The following is a 21,616-nucleotide window of genomic DNA, read 5'->3' as shown; positions in this document are numbered from 1 at the left end:
GTCGAGGTGGTTGATAGATGAAGTTCGTAAAGAAGGGAGATGAGCTCGAGGAAGGAGCGATGATGTCGAGAGACACTGTGCATGAGGAAGATGCACGAAGAAGAAAAAAAAAAAAAGGCGTGTTTTGTCTCGTTATACGATATCGTATCACGTGATCGTATGAGCAAATGAATTTTTTTTTAATATTAATATTAATAAATTTTTGGACGGTTGTCAATGGGAATGAGATGCGATATCCTGACACGTGTGCAGATAGTAAAGATAGCAAAGATGGGATAAAGGAATCGCTCATGTTTATTAAAGCAACGGGGACGACCTAGGCTCGATACAAGCCATTTCTTTTTCCGCTCACGGGATCAAGAATTTATACGACCGAAGGGATCCTCGGATTCACCGATTCGAGGGTTTGGAGGAAGGCATTTTTGCCCTTGCTCACATACAAAATTTCCGGATAATTCCGAGTAACAAGAACAATGTGTATCTACGGAGGAAGTACGGGATGAAACGAAATGAATAATGTTCCGTGGAATTTTATCAATTCACGACTCTCGTGAGAATACACGCTCTACCGATTTCGAAAATATTCTATCTTCCGATCTTGTAAACTTTTATCGAATATTAGCAATCGAGTATAGAAAATCAAATTCGAATAATCTATCTGTAATTTGTAACTTTCCAATTATGCGTTTTTATTCGAAAGAGTATCTTGTATATCGGAGCAATCACGATGATTCTCTCTTGGATTCGACCAAGATTTCCTTTCCTGTTTCTTATGACTCGTTCATAAAGTTGAAATTAAAGTCAGAATCGTTGAAACGAGTTCGTTAGAATCGATCATACGAAGGAGAAATATCTTACGTGACTAGACTTCCTAGATATTGATACTCTGATTGTCTGCCATTTAGATTTAATTTGAAAAATTATTCTATCAGATTGTTGCAGATAAAATGTACGATTTTTTTAAAGATCTCAAGAAATTCGATAAATCCTGTCCATTGAAGAATAAGATTAAAATTATTATAATTAATTAGATTAATAAGAAGTTAGCGTTTATTTCACAACGATCTAACATTACCCATAGATTCGATCGAAGACTCGAAGGAAAGGAAAAAAAAGAAAAAAAGAGAAAGTCGAGACACGTAATCCAGGCTAACGCGGTAATAGACTGAAACTTACGTGGAGTTAAGGGCGTCAGTAGCGACGAAGCAATGTTACGAAATGGGGCAGTTTTACAGGCAGTAAAATGTTGATTGGAATCCAGCCGATCGTTCCTCTCTTGGTTCCGCCAACCCTTTCCTCCAACCCAGACCGGCTTCAGTTCACCTCAACCCTTTTCTCTCTTCCGTCTTGCTTCCTTTCGTATATTCGCCAGTATCGGCTTCCTTTCTCCCGCAACAAGGCGAGCATTGCTTCTCCATCGCATACCAAGCGTGAGCGTATATCCATGTAATACGCAACGTGGCGGGTCTGTAATGCGAGGCCTTCATCCCTTCGATTACCATTGATACGGGAATCATCGGCCGATAAACTTAGCTCTGATTTCCGTGGTAAATACAATTTGCAGAATCACGTTGTGAACTCTTGTTTCTGCATGACTTTGCGCGTTCCGCCCCTATCCAGGGGGGGACGGAACCAGAGGGACCACCCTTTGAATATAATTAGAAGGGGAGGAAGTTCGCGTGCCACCTTTCGAAATTGTCTACTTCGTTTTTTTCGATTTTGGTTCCGGGGAATTTTAATCTGGAAGGGCACGTAGCCGTGGATTTTGATATTCCCGAAGCGATTGGGCTTTCGAAGGAAACGAGATTTCTTAATGGGAGGCTTTTGTAAGGAGAGGGTTTTTTTTTTACTTATTATGTTGATAATATTAAGAATAAATGGATGAATAATAATTAATAAAAAAATGTAATTCAAAATAGGCTCTGATCGAAAGATAGGTAAGCGTGCTTCGACTTTTTATATTTAGTGTTATGGACACAATGATTTTTAAAATTTGATCGCTATATAGATAGAACAATTATCGATATTTATTTTATAACTTTAATAAATCACGTTCACTTTGAAGAAAAAAATATTCTTCTTAGAATAATAATTTAGAGAAATGGTTTAAACGGGGATTATATCGATTATATTAATTTTGCTTTTGTCCATATCGCTTCAGAGGATCCTTTTGCAAAGAATAAGAATTCGAATTAGACAGACGGGTGATTAGAGGGACGTGTTCGAATTTTCGGGAATTTGCATACACCGCGAGAAAACGTCTCATTCCGAGTCACCGTTCTGGAATATCAAAGCAGGAACGAACCTAATTCGTAATGTTAGCTGACACACGCGTTGCGTACACGCGCACACACGCGCGACGTTTATACGAGAAGATCATCGTTTAGCCCATTATTCCTGCGCGCTCATATCCTGTTATGAGATTTATGAAGTTGATGGTAGATCAAAGAAATTGTTGCTTATTCGTGTTATGCTATTCGTTTCGTGTGATAATCCGTGCCGTGTTTTCTTTGCATTCTAGTATTTCGAAATATTGCGTCGTTAAGAAAAAATAAAGACGAGACATGTTAATCTTTATATAATTATTAGATTTATAATATTGTCTTGATATTTCTAAGAGACGAAAAAAAAATAACATTACAATATTTCTTAGACGTTGAACATTCAAAGTAACGCAAATTTAATAGATTATATTTAATTTTTATCAAAGTTTCAATCAGATATCTTGAATATTATTTTAAATAATTATGAAAAAAACGAAGAGAAGAATGATAGAACGGCAGAATTTCTTTACGATTGAGAAAGATGTGTGAAAATTTCGAAGAAATAAGTTTGAACAAGATTCTGATTGTTTGAGCGTGAATACAACAATGTTCGAGGGGTTGGAATCGCGTGACGGATGCGAGGACAGTTTGAGAAACGCGGTACGTGTCCAATAGAGACGTTTATTGTGTCCAGTTTCGTGAATTTATCGCTATATCTCATCCTTTGGAAACTTCCCAAAAAGTTGCCAAGTAGTTGTCACATTTGGGTTAACCAGCTCGATGCTCCTTTTCGAAGTAACCAACCCTCTTCGTCGTGTTCTCATTGTATTCACGAGAAGATTAGATTTGCCGAATCGAACGAATCCTTTCCACATATCGATGTTTCTATTATTTATTTATGTATTTAATTACTCAAAATTTTACTCGACAGAATTTTATAGACCGCGTTTTTAAAAAAAAAATCAATATTATTAAAAAGATCGCATCAATCTTTAGAAGATACTTAGAACTCGAGTAGAGATTATTTCGTACAAAAAGCAAGGAAAAAAACAAGTTTTTCTTCTAAGATTCCTTTTTACAAATTCTTCTCATTCCCCGTTTACGGTTCGAGGAAATTGGTTGCACGAGGTTCGCGTTCCCGATTTACTTCACGAGGCATTAATCTTGCTCCTTCACGCGGCGGAACATCAGTCGGCCGGCCACTAAATTAAAGACAAAAGTGACACAAAGTTCCGACGCGACTGTTATTTACATCGTCGATACAACTCCATTAATCATCCTTATTACGGTGGACAGGTGTTAATCGGTGTTCCACGGAGGGGGGGTATAAGATCGCGATTTTCGATTATATAGAAGTCAACGACGTGGAGTCTCATTGTGATTACCAAGCAATATATTAAAACCGGGTGTCGTTCCGACACGTCCGATTTCTCGGAAGCGTAAATCATGCTTCCCTCCCCTCCCATCCACTTGGAAACACCGTGCATTTCGCAACACTTTACCGCGCATACACTTCCTCTCGAACGAAAAAATCGCACGAGCCCCGCGTTTCCCATATAAAGTTCGCGCACGCACGCACGCAGGATCTCGCAGGATGCCTTGTAATTTGCATAATACGCGTTTACCACACGTCCAAGGTGGAAGGGGTAAGAGGGAGAGTAACTTCGGACGTGTGGTAACACGAGGAGCAAAGAGAGAGAGAGAGGGAGAGGAATGCAGGTTTAAAGGCGCTATTTAAATTAAAATTTCCAACAATGAATCCGGACGGGTGGTTAAACCGGGCGGCAGCCGCGCACTGCCCATTTCCGCCGCGGCCAGATGAAACCGAATATTAACCCGCGCGCGTTTCGAGTCATTCATTATTTCTCCCGCGTTTTTTTTTCACCCGTCTCGCCTGGTAACCTCGATAATTGTAACGTGCCGCCGCGTTCACGTTATTGTTCGCGAACATTGTTTCAGAAACATCGATCCGATGTTCTGATACTTTAATGAGTTTTGCGAGCGAGTTAAGAGAGCTTGGTATAAGTCGAAGAATCTGTTCCAAGGAATTTATTTGCGTGGACCACTTCGAGTAAGGAAATCGATCTTATTTTTAAATAGGATTCGAAGCTAGAGAAAATTGCAATAGAACTATAATAGCTTTCTTTCATGTTGTTGCTTGATTTGGAAATATGAAAAAATTTGGATAGAGAAGAGTCTTCATTGGTGTGATGAAATAATTATTTAGCAAGTTGATACTGTTTCTTATTGAAATGAAATTGTTCTATTGAAATTGATGAATAAATAAGTTTATATTAAACCTCTCTATCTCTGAAACGATTTCGAAAGGAATTTAATGCCGTGTTTACATCGGTCTGAGCTATTCGCGAGCCGTTTGTCAATTCTAGTGTAGATACGATACTTTCCCTGTTCTCGAACAACTCGTGAACAGCTCTAGTCAGTGTAGAGTCAGCATAAAAGTTCTGAAAACAGTGTGGTATGTTGCGATGTGCAAAGGGAGAAAAAACAGCGAAGGGAGAGAGAGAGAGAGAGAGAAAGAGAGGAGAAGGAAAGAAAGAAAAGAAAAGAAAAATAAAGGAAAACGAGAGCACGTAACGAATCGCGCGGTCTCGTTCCTCTTGATTTATATCTTCGCAGGAGAATTGAGATTAACGAGATGTCTTGTTTTCTTCTTCCCGTATACCTTTGTATAATGCATCTTTGTCCCTTGCGCTCTCGTATGCGTGCGAAACACCTTATTTTCGGTGGGTATCGAGTGCAAGGGGACTGGATTTGAACCAGGTCTTTTTCGTGGAAGCGAATTGCGTTGTCGCACAGAGACACGAAGAATCTTCGTGAATGGTGGTATCGTGACACGTCCCGAATTTCCGTGGAATGGAAAAAGAAGGAATGGAAACGACTCGCCGATGCTCTAATTATTCGCGTTCTTTTCTCTCCCATGGTAGAAAAAACGTAGGATTGCTTATTTGAAACGTGTCGTTATGAATTAACGCATCTTGGAATATGTTGTTAGATTATTTTTTTTAAGTATTTTCTTCTATTAAAGACTTTTTGATGGAATACTCAAGTTAATGATCGTATCTACGTATATAATACCAATATGGTGCTGCCATCTGGTGTACGCGAAATTTCTTTTATCTTCCGAACTCTTCTTTTTCCTTCCTTGTTCTACGTGTAATCGATCATCAATCTACACTTTCTAATTCGTTATTTTTCTGTAAACGAGCTATTAAATAAGATTTTTTTCTATAAATTATTTTAATATCTTAAAGAGTTAAATGAGCATGGATACTTGGATTTTTGATTCAAAATTCTTCATTGCATTTATGTATATATGACTTTATAATAATTCATATGTTAATTTTTATCTTCCTTTTTTGTTTCTTGATAAGATATATGGGATTTATTCAGTGCAATTGATCATTTGATAGGAATAGATGTATGGATTCGTGTTACATTTAATATTAACGTTACTACAAATTTTTCTATATACCTCTTGCATCTTTCTTTTTCGCCACAGAAAAAAAAAGTATCAAATCTTTTTCGGTTACTTGAGAATTCGTTCACAGATACCAGCTTCTGAGATAGCGACATTTTTAATTCTGATGATGCAGGTGCACTTGCGAGGTCACGTTCGTATCTCGATTTAGATCGATATTTGTGCGGTTCTTTCAATGATGTGGACGTGCTATGAAATGCAGCGAGGTGAAAACATAACAGTGGAAAAGGTAAAAACGGGAAAAAGAGTTTCTGGCAGCGGTGCGTTCACCGTGGTTGCTGCATTTCCTTTATTTTGTTCGACACGTCATGCGAATTCGAACTTGAATGGGTACGCGTTATTGCGGCCAGTTATTACCATAGTTATTATCGCGACACTGGATTTATGATCTATCATTACAATCTGGATGTAGAAAGATGTATCTTCACGGTCAGCTTTAAAGAAAACTGAAAGCTCGTTCCATATCTTGTTCTTCTATTATTTTTTGCATAATGAGAATCATGTTTGACAAGGGTTTCTTAATATCATTCGTGGTATTATTAATAGCTTGTGTTTGACGTTTATATATTCATGGAAGAATAATAGTAGTATGAAAAAAAATCTATAGAATATAATATAAAGTATTCAAAATAAATTATAAATTATGATATTTGGTCCCAATTGGACGATAATTCTTAACTCAAATCCACGACGAATTCATAGACGAAATTAATCTAATTTTCAATCTACGCGATCTCTCTCTCTCACCACAATACACAGATAATCCTCAAAGAGAGGATTAATTTATCTCAAGAACAACTCGTCCTGCGATGAGATAAAACGACACAAAGAGTGTCGTTTCCACGATTTCGTTATCCGTCCGCGTCTCTCCTCGTCGACGACAAATTCATTGTTGCGGGGGATCTAAATAAACATTCGTCGCCCTCCCTTTCGTCCCCTCCCCTCGCCCCGATTCCGGGGCAAAAAAGGATCGGAGGTCGTGCTTCTGTAAAAAGTTTACAGCTCGGTATATATCTCTCTGGCAAAGCCAGAGTTGCAACGGTGTGTGCACGCTGATCGAGCGAGTTAAGAGACGCGCTGTCTGTTCGTCGGCCACGTATTTAGCCGCAAAAATTGCTCACGTAGCGGTACGTGATCGCGGCGTGACGCGCCACCCTTGGATAAGGTTATAATCAAGCAGTTAGACCGGCTTGTACCTCGAAGCCCGACGTGTTTTGTGGTTAATTATACCGCGCGTCTTATTGTCGGTGACCGATCTCGATGCAAAACGAATGTTAATGCGATTCCTCGAAATTTTTGGGTATTGTTTTTTGAAGAAATGATCGGACTATTCGAAGCTGGGTTTAATTATTTTTTAGAAATAGAATTTTAGGGATGAATAGGGTTTAATTAAGGAATGTATTTGTGGAAGAATGATATGTGGACTGTCTTGGAAATAAATGATCAAATTCGATATTGATCTTTTTTGTGAAATGATTCACAAGAATAATTGTTCTTAATTATTAAAAACAAATACGATATCCAATTTATAATTAGTGAAGAAATAAATTTATTGATAATACAAGGTTGCTTAGGTAAAGTTGTTTAATATCATATTTTATATTTTGATTAATCTCCTAATTAGACTTATATCCTAAAGAATTATTAAAAATTATACAAATTAGATATCTGTAATTTTCTTTTTGTGAAACTCGATTTTAATTCTCATCCTCGCTCATTTAACTTTTAATAAATTTCATAAATACCTGGAATAATTCAAGGATCAAAATATTTAAAGCGGAATAAAAAATCTTGAGAAATATCATAATCGGTATATGTTCCAATTTTGGTGATCCTAGTGTAAAATTAAGGAATAGTAAAGCGGTATAATTGTATGTTGATGAGCTCGAAAGAAATAATTACGATCACCGACTGCGAGATATTCGTGCAATTATGCGGTCGTCCTTTGTTTTACTGTTATTCGTGCAATTTCTTTCATTGCTCGTTTCATTACTTCAATTTGCATATAAAACAATCTACCGTAAAAACAGATAATCGCAAATTTTCGCAACGAGATAAGACATTTTCATCGAGGTACACGCATTTCCATAACGCGTATCGTTAATCGTACTGCTCGCTACTGTCGTCATATTCTTTACGATCCCCGTTTCCACGCGCATTTCATTTTATCCGAATTAATTTTTACGGTTGATAATGAGCTAGTAGCTCGCGAATAATCGCGAATATACCGAAAAAGAGACGTAAAGATAAGGATGGAAATAGTCTTTTCAATAGTGATGGGATCAAGTACATTGCAAATTCGAGTTCTTTATATTCTGAATATTTTAAAGGAAGAAGAAATATTTTGGAGTAAATTCAAATGAAAGAAATTTCTTTATGAGTTCAATTTTGATTATTCAATGAAGAAATCAATTTTTCAAAGCAATGATTGTATATTGCAATTCTCGTACATGATATTACGATAAATTAACAAATGAATATATTTGTCTTAGAATAGTTAAAAAAAGCTTAAAATTTCGAAAATTTATCACAAGAATTCACGAGGAATAAACCTTCAATTCACTAATAACAAATACGATTTATTTTAATATCGTACCATTACATAAATAAATTTTTCGAAATTCGTAAATATTCATTCTGAGAATCAAGCGTGTATACCTTGACTAAGTACCAAAATCAACCGTTACCACTCACTGTTCAAATCCTACAAAATCCTTTCGAAGTGAATTCGATTTAAATTTATAAGTACCAATTAAAACTCGATCCCATCACTACACACCACCCGTCACTACCCGTACTACAATTGCACGGTAGTAACGGTATCGTTTGTGATCTTGAGCGGAGAGAGAGAGAGAAAAAAAAAAGAAAGAAAGAAAGAGAAAGAAAAAAAAAGGTCGAGGGGACGGGAAAAATCGAAGCGGAAGAGGCGGCCACCCCCTACTCCCGTCCACCCCCACGCTCCCAACGTTCCGTGCTCGACGAACGTCGCATCCGGAAGTGACTCGGTGATACAGAATATTAATGAAACTCGCACACGCGGCGTATCTACTTTCATCTAGTCGGTAAGTACGCGCTAAGGGGTTCTGCGAGCGATCTGAAGGCGGTGGCAGCAGCGCGAGACACGCACCGTCGTCGAATCAGTTTCTCTCTCTCTCTCGTTCTACGTGACGCGTATGGTACGCGCGCGTCTGAAAAACGCGCGACGGCCATTACTTTCGGATCGGTGGAGGAAGCCGTCTGGTGTCGTCTAGCGGGCCGCTCGAGGCATTAACAAAGTAGGGCTCTGGCGTAAAAAGGGGTGGGAAGATAAAACAGGTGAAACGCTAAAAAATGGGTCAGCCCGCCTCGCCGCGCGCACCCTCGTCCACGAGCGTACGCTGGATCAGCTCTCTCTCGCATACACTCTCCAACATACGTTCGCGCTCGTGGTTGACGCGCGACCCGCCGAGCGTGTATGCGCTCGCTCGCTCGCTCGCTCGCTCGCCTGACAGAAGGGGGTGGAATTACGTACGAGATGGGAGGGGGAAAGAGAGGGTGGTTGCTTCGAGTGTTCCTTTCGCGTGAAAGAGACGGTGAATCGGAGTATTGCTGGGGCGGCAGGGGAAAGAGAAAAAGAGAGGAAAGAAGGGAGAGAGGGAGAGAGAGAGAGATTATGGAAGAGAAAGAATGCGTCAACCAGCCAGTCAGTGGAGAAGAGAGAAGCTGGGGTGAGAAGAGAGAGAGAGGGAGAAAGAAACGGAGCGTAGGGGAGGAGAGAGAGAGAGAAAGAGAGAGGAGGGGTGAGTTTGGTTGGAGTTGAGTTGTCGGCGAATGAGGGCACTGAGGCTGGCGGCAGAGGGTGAGGCCAGACAGAGGCTATTGATCCACCAGGATCCACCTACCAACCCACGTTAGTGGGATAGGCTCGGTCTGAATCGTCGACCCACACACGGGCGCGCGCGCGCGCGGCCTCGTACTACGTAGAAAATGGTTCGAAGAGAGCTCCCTTTCGCAAAACGTGTCCTTTCTACGATGATTCTTGCGTACATGCCTGCTTCGCGTCTGCAATTAGAAAAATCGTTTGTATCTCTTCTTCTTCCCCTCCCTTCTTCTCTCTTCCTTTCCTCGTTTCGTAGAGGAATTCTGTAAATGTGATAGGACGTGAAGAAAATTAGGGAAGGAGAGAATTGTTCGAGAAATATATATATCGTTTGAGTAGAGCGTGAGAAAAAGAGGAAAATAGAGATGGATGGAGAACGAGAAAGAAGGAACGAGGGGGGTATAAAATATTTTCATCGCTTTTTGTAATTTTCCCGCGGCGAAATCTCGTCCGGATATAGTGTCCATATGCTTAGAAACAAGTGATATGCAAATTGAGCACGCTACCCCTTTTTTATCCGGCCTGGTGGATCATTCGGCTGTGTACGTGTAGAGATGTAATCTGATTTTATGACAGGAATAAATTTATTTTTCCTTTTATCGAGGCGAATCTGTATTCTCTTGACTTGCGATAGTGTGACGCGCGCGTGTTACGTCGTCGAACGAAGGAGAAAAATGTCGGACTGTGATGTAACCTTTGGATTGGAGGAAATAGGGTCAAGGGCAGTTGCGCGAACGGATCTCTTATTATAATGGCCGCAATTAGTGATGTAATAATTACCACGAAAGTTTTATAACGAAGGGGTGATTTAATCCTGGGTAACACGATACACGGTTACAGACATTGTTATCGTTGTTGAAATATTTCCTAGTTCTTTGCCGATGAAGTTAACAAGCGTTCGGTGTACAGTGGAAAATTTAATAAATCTGCAAAGCGGAAAGGAGTCAAGAGGTATACGATATTTCCACACGCTAAAGCTACGTAATTAAATTACCCGTGGAAAATTTCTACATCGATATACCCGCGAGTTATGAAGCGGCGTTATTAGGGATTTCATCATTTTCGTATTAGGCGCTTTCCCTCTTTAAATTTTCATTTCAAAACCTAACACATATTTTACGCTTATAATAGATCTCCATAAATTGTTCTGCATCATTTTAGAACCGCTAATATACTTGCTCCTATATACATTGTCGTTCGTAGATAATAGGATATTAATCGATCTCGTGCAGAACGTTGGTTATTAGATAAGAAACTCGTATTTCGTTCACGGGATTGCAACAAACATTAAGGAAAAGAGGAAGAAAAGAAATGCGAGCGAGAAAAATTTATGAAAAATATTAACAGATATGAGAAACGTGATGAATTGATAATTATAAGGATCGAAGGCATTAGATAATTGGATTAATAATCTTACGATGATTAACATGAACTAATTAATGAAGAAAGGATCGAATGAAATTACGTATTTATTTTGGAATAGCAGAAAATTTCGATGAAAAAAAATTCGATGATAATAATAATAATGGCAATACGCATATATTTCTCCGTTCCAAAGCTCTGTAACAAACATCCTGCGGGATACATCCATGGTTGGTCACGATACGTAGCCTAAAGAGCGGGTGTTTTGCATAAATAACTATCCGGGGAGCCGATTCAATTTTCTCTAGGCGTTCTCTAACGGATCAGGTGGTTCTTAAAGTGTATCTAGCTCCCATGGAAAGTTTCTCGGATAAAAGTGTCTCGAGACAACCTGTTTTTCTGTTATACCAATCTTTATTTTTTCCTCTCTTTGCTCTGTTCTTCGAATTTGTGATTGATAGACATAGAAAAGAGGAAAAGGATTATTTATATTTATTTATATTTTAATTGATTCTAAAATAATAAAGATGTGGATGTTAAGTTTATACGAAAGAAATAGACAGAATTTGATTAATTAATGAGAATAATTTTATAAATAAAATTTTGCGTATAATTATGGAAAATATGTGGTCAAAATATAGAAATACATATTATTGTTGCACGCGAATGGCTTTAATCGAAATGAGTGTGTTTACGCGAATTCAATTAATAAATTTAAAAGCAAAAATAATTCTATTTTGTATGAAAATTTATGCGTATATCGAGTTACGTATAAAGAAATTTTTTCAGTAGTAGAGTATCACTTTAAGATTAATCTTTAATATTCTTTTTATTAAAATATAACTTTCTAATTGTACCAGGTTGAACAAAGCTTTGGATATGTAAAACTTCAGTGTTTCATCATACTATTGTTGTAAAAAATATTTCCAGATGTAATTGTATTTAAAACATGCTTGAGGGGATGAAATGAATCCTCAAAGAGATTTAGTACTGAAAGCAAACATTGTTCCGTATAATACATTATGATTTACACATGCACGTGAACTTTTGTTAAAAATCAGAATTTTTGTTAGATGGAATTTTCTTGGAATTAAAGATATAATGTAAATTATTCGTTCAAGTTTGTTTGAAAATATTAAAAAAAAATATAGGGCGTAAGTTTTCGCGAAACGTGCTTGACCGGTTTTTCACTGTGAAGTTTTAATGATCCACTACTTCTTGCTACTTCATATTTTTCTCTTATTCACTTTCCAATTATTTCTTAAGAACATGGATCATATAAACGAAAAATACATTATACTTCAAAAAAAAAAACGTTATGTTTCCGCGTGATTATTTTTAATTTCGAATCCTTGTACATCTTCGATGTTTAATTGAACACGTAATAATTCCATCCAAGTTTTACGCGTTGATCGAGATTTATTCACGGTATACGTGGTCGGATCAATAGATCGAATTGAAAAAAGGATGATACACCATCGATTTCATTAACATTCATCAGCGGTTTTAATTCTCGTTCGTTCGAATGATCAACAAAATGCACATTGATGCGCATTATTTTGTCCGTAATTTGTCGATTTCCTTCTCCGAAAATTCGCCACTTCCAATAAAAAAATGCAAACGACGAGTGTTTGTATTTTTATCAACGAGTGGCTACATCCTTTTTTTTCGATATTTCCATTTTCTTTCCAATTATGTTCATTTCCATATAATGTAAAAACATCGATGCTTCGGATCATAAAAGATCATTCAATGATCGAAACATTGAATTTCCACGAGTGTATCATCATCATTATTTATGAAGATTATTTTCAATCATGAAAGTAATGATTTCTTATGCGTATTTCATTGCTATATCATTTTATTGAAAAGAGAACATCGTAAATAGAAGTTTCCAATCAATTCTTATGAAAACGATCATTTGATTCCAAAATTGCTCGTATATCGATAAACGCAACGAATAAATTATCGGTCGAAAATACGGTTGTTTATTAAATCTCTATCAAATTACAATATCATACAATATCATCGAGTCCCTAGAGATATAGGCCAAGCCTTTTGATGATATACGCGCGAATTTTACGAAGGACCACGCTAATACGTTCACGGATCGAGCGCCATTAGTAAACGGTCGTAAATTCGTAACACGTGTAAATGCGAGCGGAAATAATGGTATCGTGTATCTCATTAATGGCGGACCTAACGCGATTACGACCGCGAAATATGCCTCGGCTAAATATTTCGTAGCGAGGGGCAAATTGGATCGAAGGAAGATCGAACGACGGAGTGGGAGAGGAGGAGGAGGAGGAGGGGGTTGGTACACGTCTATTCACGTCGGTTTTCTCGAATTTAATTTTCCGTCTGCACGGTGGTGCGCGGCACGTCATAGTTGTAAAACATTTTATTGAGAACTGGTCGTGGGTTAGAGTCGTATTCGGCGGATACGTCGACAAGAGGGGGTTGTTGGAAATATTCGAAGCCTCGGATAATAGCGTGTCGTCCCCCCTTCTCTTCTCGGTGGAATACAGTTCACGGAGGGAACCGTAAAAAGTCGCGATGAATTCTAATAAGGCATTCCCATTCTTTTCCCTTTCGATCCTTTCACGGACGTTATCTATTGTTGTTTAATTTTCATTGGTTACGTAGTTGGAGTGGCGAAACGATCGGCAATATCCGTTTCCGCTCCTCTCGAAGGACGTACACGTTTGAAATATTATATATCGTAATTGTATCGTAATGTTATTTCCTTTTCCTTTTTAAAATTAATGCGATTATCCCGAGGAGATTTTGATCTTTTCATTGTGTATATAAAAAATATATCCGAGTATCTGATTTTTCCATTACGTATTTAAGTTTATGCATTTTTGTTTTGTTTTGTAATTGTTCCAAACACTAAAAGTCTAATGTCTCTTGATCGGAACTTCTCTTTTACCGAATGCATATTTTTCCACATCGATTAAATTCGTATACTTGATCGAATATCTCGAAAGATTTTGCTAACGGTTACGCATAAATCGTGTATTCAAATCGCTTGGCTTTTGATATTTTTCCGCGTCGTCATTCTTGCAACATATATCTCGGTCGGTGATCCCGGCGAAACGGTCCTTCTTCGCGGGGACAGCCCTTCGGTTTCGAGTAGCGAAGAAATTCGAGGAGGGCCTTTCCATCCCGGAGAATAAATAAATTGCACCAACGACCGCAATAAAGAGAAAGTGAAATGCCAGAGAAAGAGAGAGAGAGAGAGAGAGAGAGAGAAGAAGGGTAGAATTGTGCAAGGGACAAAGGAAATGAGATCCGCGGAAAAGGCGGAGATATAACGTTATAAATTTATTTATGCAATACAACTTGGCCCATTCGAATTACAATAGCGCGAAATTTAATTGGATCGTTTACAGGCGGCGGTCTCTCGCGGCACGGTATCGGAATAAACGTCTCCCCAAACCACCTCGGCCTAACCCCCTGCACTCTTCCTCCTTCTTTTCTTTCGCTTCTTCCTTCCTTCCTTCCTTCCTTCCTTCCTTCCTTCCTCGTTCGCCCTTGTGCTGGTTGTTATCGAAAAACAAAAGAGAATTCCATCGACTTTCCTCGAGCATGCGGTCGCCTCCTCCTCTTAAACTCGCCCAGGAGAGGAGGAGGAGGCACTCGTGCACCCTTTACTTTTCACCGAGGCCCACCGCAGGGCTGCTACGCATCCGCAAGCGATTTTATCATTTCGCAATAAAACAATTGGAATCGAGTGTACACTCGTCCCGTTCGAGGGAGGTTTTTCCCTCGGTTTTCGTCCCCTCGGAAGCCCAGCTTTGACGGGCCGGGACACGCTTTTATCCGGTTCACGGTGTGCCGCGTAAGACGAATTAATTGCTCCCCTCGAGTGTGCCGCGCAATTAATCGGCCCCCCTTGCGCCCATTTTCCGTACGCGAGATTTTGCATCGTTTTGACGACCACGAATTTTCGATCTTCGCGATCGATCGAAATTAAAATTTCGAGAGACTACGCGTGCTAGGAGGATGAAAGAAATTGATTTTTTGGGAGATACAAGGATAAAATTATGCCCGTAGTATTTCTCTTCATAATTTTTTTCGAAATTACGTGTCTTACGAAAAATTTTCTTTACGATAAAAGAATAAATAATTATTTTCAACTTATCTGTTTAATGTATAATTTCATTATACCGTGATATAGTGATTAATATCAGTAATAATATATATGGCAAATTGAATAATATCATTAATATACGTTACAATGTATATCCATCCTCAATTGGTCTCAAAATTTTTTCAAAGATTCTCTCGAAAATCGGTCAAATAATAAATCCATTTATTTTTTTTTCGTTCCGAAAGATGAAGAGCCGCTTAAAAACTCGCGAAAATACTCGAGGAATCGCGATGCGCAAGATTGTTCGCCACTGAAGTGACAAATATTCGCGTACCCATATTTTCATCTTTGAAAACGTTATCGTTGACAAAGTATCACGAAACGAGTACAAACCAGGAACCACCGAGGTTCCCATTTAAATCGTCGTTTCTGAAAAACATTCCGTTCTTCAATCTTCCTCTCTCTCTCTCTTCTCTCTCTCTCTCACTTCTCACGTCCTTCATAACGGTTTATCTCATCGAAGCAGCCCGCGGAATATTATTTCTGATATAATTCTCGGTCGTTGAGTTTCTTCTTTGGCCGCCGCATTGCTCTTCTCCAACCAAACCCTTTTCTCGTCATTACAATTCTCCCCGTCCTCCTCCAGCTCTTTCTAGTTCTCGCTTCCTATGCGCTTTGGCTTCCCTTCCACGGATCTTCTTCCGTATCCCTGTTTCATTAATTTTATCCGCACGTTTTACGAGCGGCATCCGCAGCCCGAAACAAATTAATTGCGCCACGCCACTCGAATTAATTAACGAGTCCTCGCGGCGAAACTTTTCGCGTACGCCTACTTGTTCGCGATTTTTAACCGAGACTTCAACAATCCTTCTTTCGTTCTGTTCCTTGCACGCGTAGAAAGTGAATATTCTCTGTGACGAAGCGAGGACTTCGTTTTTCGAAAGAGGAAAGAGGATCTTTGCGCGCATACTTGCCGATTTGCTCGTTTGAATATTTAAATAGTATAATTGCGAGATCATTGTAAGCGATAGAAGCGAATACAAACCAGTTAAACTTTGTTAAAATTTTAAACTATAATTTCGTGATTTCAATGGGAGGAGAGACGCGCGGAAATTCTTTTTTATTTATCCCGATACGACTTTTCCAAGATGTGCAAAGAAAAAGATAACTTTTATTCCAATTTTTCGCTCGCACCTCGTCTCACTGACCTACCACAACTCGAGACGCGATTCCTGGAAAAACGTAGTACGCGTTTTCAGAAAAAAAAATGTAGGTCACTAGATTGTGATCCTATTTGTATTAAAATTTAGAGAAACTTTGAATCTGTGTAGCCAGGCAACGAATTAAGATCGCACGATTTTCTCTATTTCTCGAGTGGATTTTGATGACAAAGATTTTTAATTTTTTCACGTGATTTTTATAAAGGAAAGTCGGTGTTTCTTCGAGTAAATGATTTGTTATTATCGTATAACATATATAGACGCGTAATTTAATCTCTTTTTTTTCTTTCGTACTTAAACTTCTTTGTTCCTTCATAAGAAAATCTTTATATCTATGATCGGATCCAATGAAACGAGCTCGTGTTTTCCAATTTCAATAGAGAGATTTTTGGCACGCATAGAGCCATCATATTTACGTTTCTCGCGAGCCGCTAGAATCGATTTGTGCGCAAAGAAGGGGACTGAAAAAGTCTCGGCGAGACGGTTTTTCGATGGGTTTGTTCTCCGTTTCGAAGATTTTTGTTCCAAGTTTTCGCCTCTCTCGCTCTCGTTTGAATGGTCGTGGCGTGAACGAGTCTCGTTTGACGAGGCCCAATGCGGAGGAACGCGTGGCTTTAATTGGCGCGTTGCATTGATTTGGCGGGACACGCGCGTGGGAACGCTCGTTAATTACAAAAGCGCCGCGGAAATTCTTTCAAGAGAGATTGAATCGGCGGGTATCGTTGAATGGGAGTTGAAGGAGGAAGTTGGAAAAGTTAATAAACACAAAGTTTTCTTCCCTTCCCAGGACGAACTCCGCTCGTGTGAAACCTCGACTTGTTAACGAATATCTATAAAACATTTAACCTCGTCAATCGTGTTTACGCTTCTATCGATCGATCGATAAACTTAAATTATACGTGTAATCTGGAAAGTTAAATATATTTGTTCGTCAATCTTTCGACGATGAGCAAGAGGAATGATCGATTAATTGATCGATCGATGACGATATTTGAGATACGATGTAAAGAGATCGTGCTCAAAGATATTAAGTGACTGAGATGTGTTGTACGGCGTGAATGAGATTGTAAGGCGTAAACTGCCTGTGAAATTAATATTGCGAGGAACTCTGAACTTTGATATCTTGATGCGAATCTTAATTATAACGGAATCGTGTTGTGTGAACTCGTGTACAAAACTCTACTCCGTCACAGTCTATTGAATAATAAGTTCGATAAGTATTTCTCTATAAGTTTTTGACAATCGAGCATCGATGAAAAGTACACAAAATTTTTTTTACGTTCTAAGACATACATTATATTTTTTCTTCGATTCCAATTGTTTCACGTAGTCACAAATTTAATTCTTCTCCATCAATCGTCCAAAGAATCGTTCGTTCGAAACATATTTATCCCGGATAATACTTCGTAATATTTGACAGATGAATGCCTCGAATGTTTTTTTAAATTTCACTCGAACTTTGATTAAATCGCGCGTATCATTTACCTCGGCTCGGAACATCGCGCGATTCGAATTCAATCGATGAGATTCGAGTTTCCTTTCCGTATTCCCCTCCGATTCCGTTTAATTTCCATCGTTATCTGGCGCGCGCTACCCGTGAAAACGATACACCCTTTAAAAACGTTGTTCTAATGGCGACATTGTAACGCGCGGCCCCGGGAGCAATAACTAGGTATGACCTCGGTTTACATCTAGATTTACATGTAAACGTGCGTGAATCGTGGAAACTACCGCCTCGTGGTTCCGCCCCGCGTCCCTCCACCGGCCAAGTAAATTGGTAACTAAGTGGTAGGGTAATATCGGTAACAGTTTGCTACGGGAGCTTGTTGCTGTTTGCGCTGCTTCTATTGCATACACGGGCGGAAGTTGTTTGGAAAGGATGTAGAGAGAGAGAGAGGAGGCTAACGATCAACATAAAACTCTTCTTTATACCGTTCGTTCGTTCGGTCCCAGCCAGGAAGTAAATGGAAATTCTTTTGAGTTTACCAAGGAATACGTGAAATTGTCTTAGAATTTTAAACGTTTCCCGTTTTTAATATATCGCAATTTGTTTTCGTTATCGCGAATCCTTTGAATTCTTCCCCCTCTCTTCGTATGCATAAAGTGTTTCTATCCTTCTCCTATTTTTCTCGGTCGCAAAATAATCGAGTTAGTGCATTTTAAACGGGGTTAACGACGAAGTAATGCCCCCCACCTCGGATCGAAAGAACCGTATCGTCTTATATATATATACTCGTGTTATATATACCGTCAAAAAGAAGGAAGGCTCGGGACGTATTCATAGATTTTTCATTTGCATAGAAATCGTTTCGTTGAAATCGATTACGAGTCGCACGTGACCGAACCACGCGGATGCCTCGACGATGTACCTTAAGTTCGTTAGAGGGAACATTACGTCCGAAGACGTTCGCCGGTGCAACGTAATCGCGCATAATTAACAACGGAGGCCGCCTCTCCCATTAACGAAGCGCATCCTAGGTATAGGAATAGTTACGGCGGTCACGTGTGCCGCGTATCTAACGGGAGGGTTTGCTGCGAGGTGGCGAAAGAATATTGAAAGAACGGGGGAGGCGTGGTTCGTGGCCACGGTTAAATTAAGTGTTTCCCTTACGACTAAATGTTTCATATGGCACTTGTAGCGGTGGAGAGCCGAGGCGAGGCTACAATGGGCCGCGCAATAAAGTGTTGGGAAAACTTGGCCGTCTGACGGGACACGGGAACGAGACTACTGCGGTGGTCGGCGGTACCTTAAGCATACGAATATCCACATCAGCGCGCGCTCTGCTTCTGTGTCCTCTCTCTCTCTCTCTCTCTTTTCTCGCCTTACCGTCATCCTTTTCTCCGCTATCTCTATTTACACGATACGTGTGTGGCCTACGATGCAACCCGTTCTTTTTCACGTTCCAGCTTCTCCTCTCGGCTTTCCACGCCGTCCTCTTCCAGCTTCTCCTCTTTCTTCCCCTCCTCTCTCTAACCAACGACCATGAACACCGCTACCACGACAGGATATCGCCAAGTAAGTTGCCGCTCGTTCGAGCAGGGTCTCAATCCAATAACCATTTAAGAGCCTTACACTCGTACCTTACACGTCGAGGAAGCCGCTTTTACACCGCGCCAACCTCTCCCTTGCGCCTCCATCTCTGTCCTTCTCCGACGTTCTCTCTAAGATTATGCTCTTCTTCCACCTGATCTCTCTCTCTCTCTCTTCGCTCTATTCCCTTTGCATCCCTCTGGACACGTTGGTGGATGATAATGGGGTTAGCCAGGCCATGTAAACGTACTTAAGTGTCGTTGGAAGAGATAGAGCGTGGCGTGCGCGGGATTAAAAAGCATTTGTTTCCGTATTGGTTACGCGATTAGTATAGTCCGCCGACAAACTTCGTCTTTATTAACCGGTTAAACTGGACACGAGTTTTACGACTCGTTCCCTTCGATATCGTTTTTCTTGGATTTTCTGAAATGTGATTCGTCTTCTATCTTAACTTGTCATATCGGATATAAATAATATCAAATGCGAGGTTATTATATAAAATAGAGTTTGAATTAAAATATCTCGTGCAATGCTTGAGAAATTCTTTGCTTATTTGTTTCTTGCTTGTTGTTGGATTTTCCATTCGATATGAAAATGACACGAATTACGTTCTTTTCTCTACTCATTCTCATCTTTGATGTATTTAAAAAATGAAACAAGTAATTTCCAGAATGGAATTCTTCTTTGACGGTATACAGTGTGTTTAATAATTAAAAGCACGAAAATAAAAAGAAAATATTATACGTATCGATGCGAAATCTCGATGATTTTATATTATTTTTCCATCGGATCTGAAAATGACGGTGAATAATTACGGAAATAATTTTAATATCACGATACTATTCCATTAAGGTTGTATATATATATATATATCAACACGGTACAACCGCAATGTCTTTATGCAAAGATACCGGGAAAGGGGCGGAAGCCATTGTCATTCTAAAATTTGCTTTTCGAAGAATATTATTAATATTCATATTACCCCTCGTGAATGGTAAAGAATCACGGTGCCACATGACCAGCCATTTTCCTTCTCCCTCTCGTACCTTTTTCAACGCGACAATGGGTTAAGTAATGCATGTAAACATACTTAAGGGTGTCTGAATGGTTGGAGAGAGAAAAAAAAGAGAGAGAGAGAGAGAAAAAACTGCAAAGTTGAAATTAAAAACCATCGTTGGTAACGAGCTGCCATAAACACCGGTCCGCGCATTTATATTTCCTTCCCTTCCCTTCCCTTCCCTTCCCTCTGATCACGCGAACCAACTACATCCCCCACAGTCGAGATAATAAAGAATTTTTCTTCCCGTGTCTCTTTTAACGAGCACGCGATGATTTATTTATATTGAACCTGTGAGACGTTATTTTCCATGTATATTTCCAAAAATGGGAAATCGTGAAGAGAAGGGTGGAAAAGATTCTCGATTGACAGATTTTACATTAATCGTACGTTACTTTGGCATAATTTTCACGGTTTGTGCAATTGATATATTTAATACACAGTTTCACGCGGGAATAATTGTATATCGGTGTTCAAATTCGAGCTTGTATTTAATTTATTGAAATAAAATTGGATTATTTATTTATATACCTTCTGATTGTTCGTTTACACTTGTTTGCTAGGATTTATTCGTTTTATTTATAATCTCGATTTTGTTTATTCAAAGAGCTTGCATTCGTTTTTTTTTTTTAGTTTGTTCGTTCACACTTTCTTACTTTGTTTGTTTATCTATATTTAGAATTCATTTGATCGCATTTATAATTATCCACCCTTCGATTTCTTTCTGATTATTCGCTCAAGTTATATTCATTTGTTTATTCGTCGCGTAACAAATTACGTTTTAACGTTTTAATATAAGTTTAATTTCCGTTCCAATGATTTGTTGCGATATCTCGAATATGAAGTCACACGTGTCTCTTCGTAGTTATTTATTATCCTTCTCCTTCTCCTCCTTTTTTATAAATTTTCCCTTTGCGTTTTTCATAGGTCACTCGACGATATTGCTCGTATATATAACTCACACGTCGAGAAAAATAGATGATCGTACACTAATAGGATGATGGAGTGTGCGAAATAAAATGTAGAAAATTCATAAAATCCCATATAACGATAATATCGTTCAAATGAAGTTAATACATATTATAATTACCCTTGGAAGACTTTATCGATAAGTTAACCAATAATTTGAAACATTCCCGGTGTTTAAAGATTGTTCAACAATGATATTGATAGCTGTATCAATTTTAAAGCTCGACAAATGAAACGAGGCCAGCAATTAATATTCAAA

General features: G+C 38.9%; 1 protein-coding gene across 1 annotated transcript in view; it reads left to right on the top strand.

Annotated features, from left to right (window-relative positions):
- The window catches only part of LOC410732 (3-phosphoinositide-dependent protein kinase 1), a 468,203-nt gene that overhangs the window by 51,170 nt on the left and 395,417 nt on the right, over positions 1-21,616 (top strand). The gene's annotated exons all lie outside the window — the stretch shown is intronic.

Source organism: Apis mellifera, linkage group LG1, assembly GCF_003254395.2.
Source record: "Apis mellifera strain DH4 linkage group LG1, Amel_HAv3.1, whole genome shotgun sequence".
NCBI lineage: Eukaryota > Metazoa > Arthropoda > Insecta > Hymenoptera > Apidae > Apis > Apis mellifera.
This window is presented reverse-complemented; position numbering and strand designations above follow the sequence as displayed.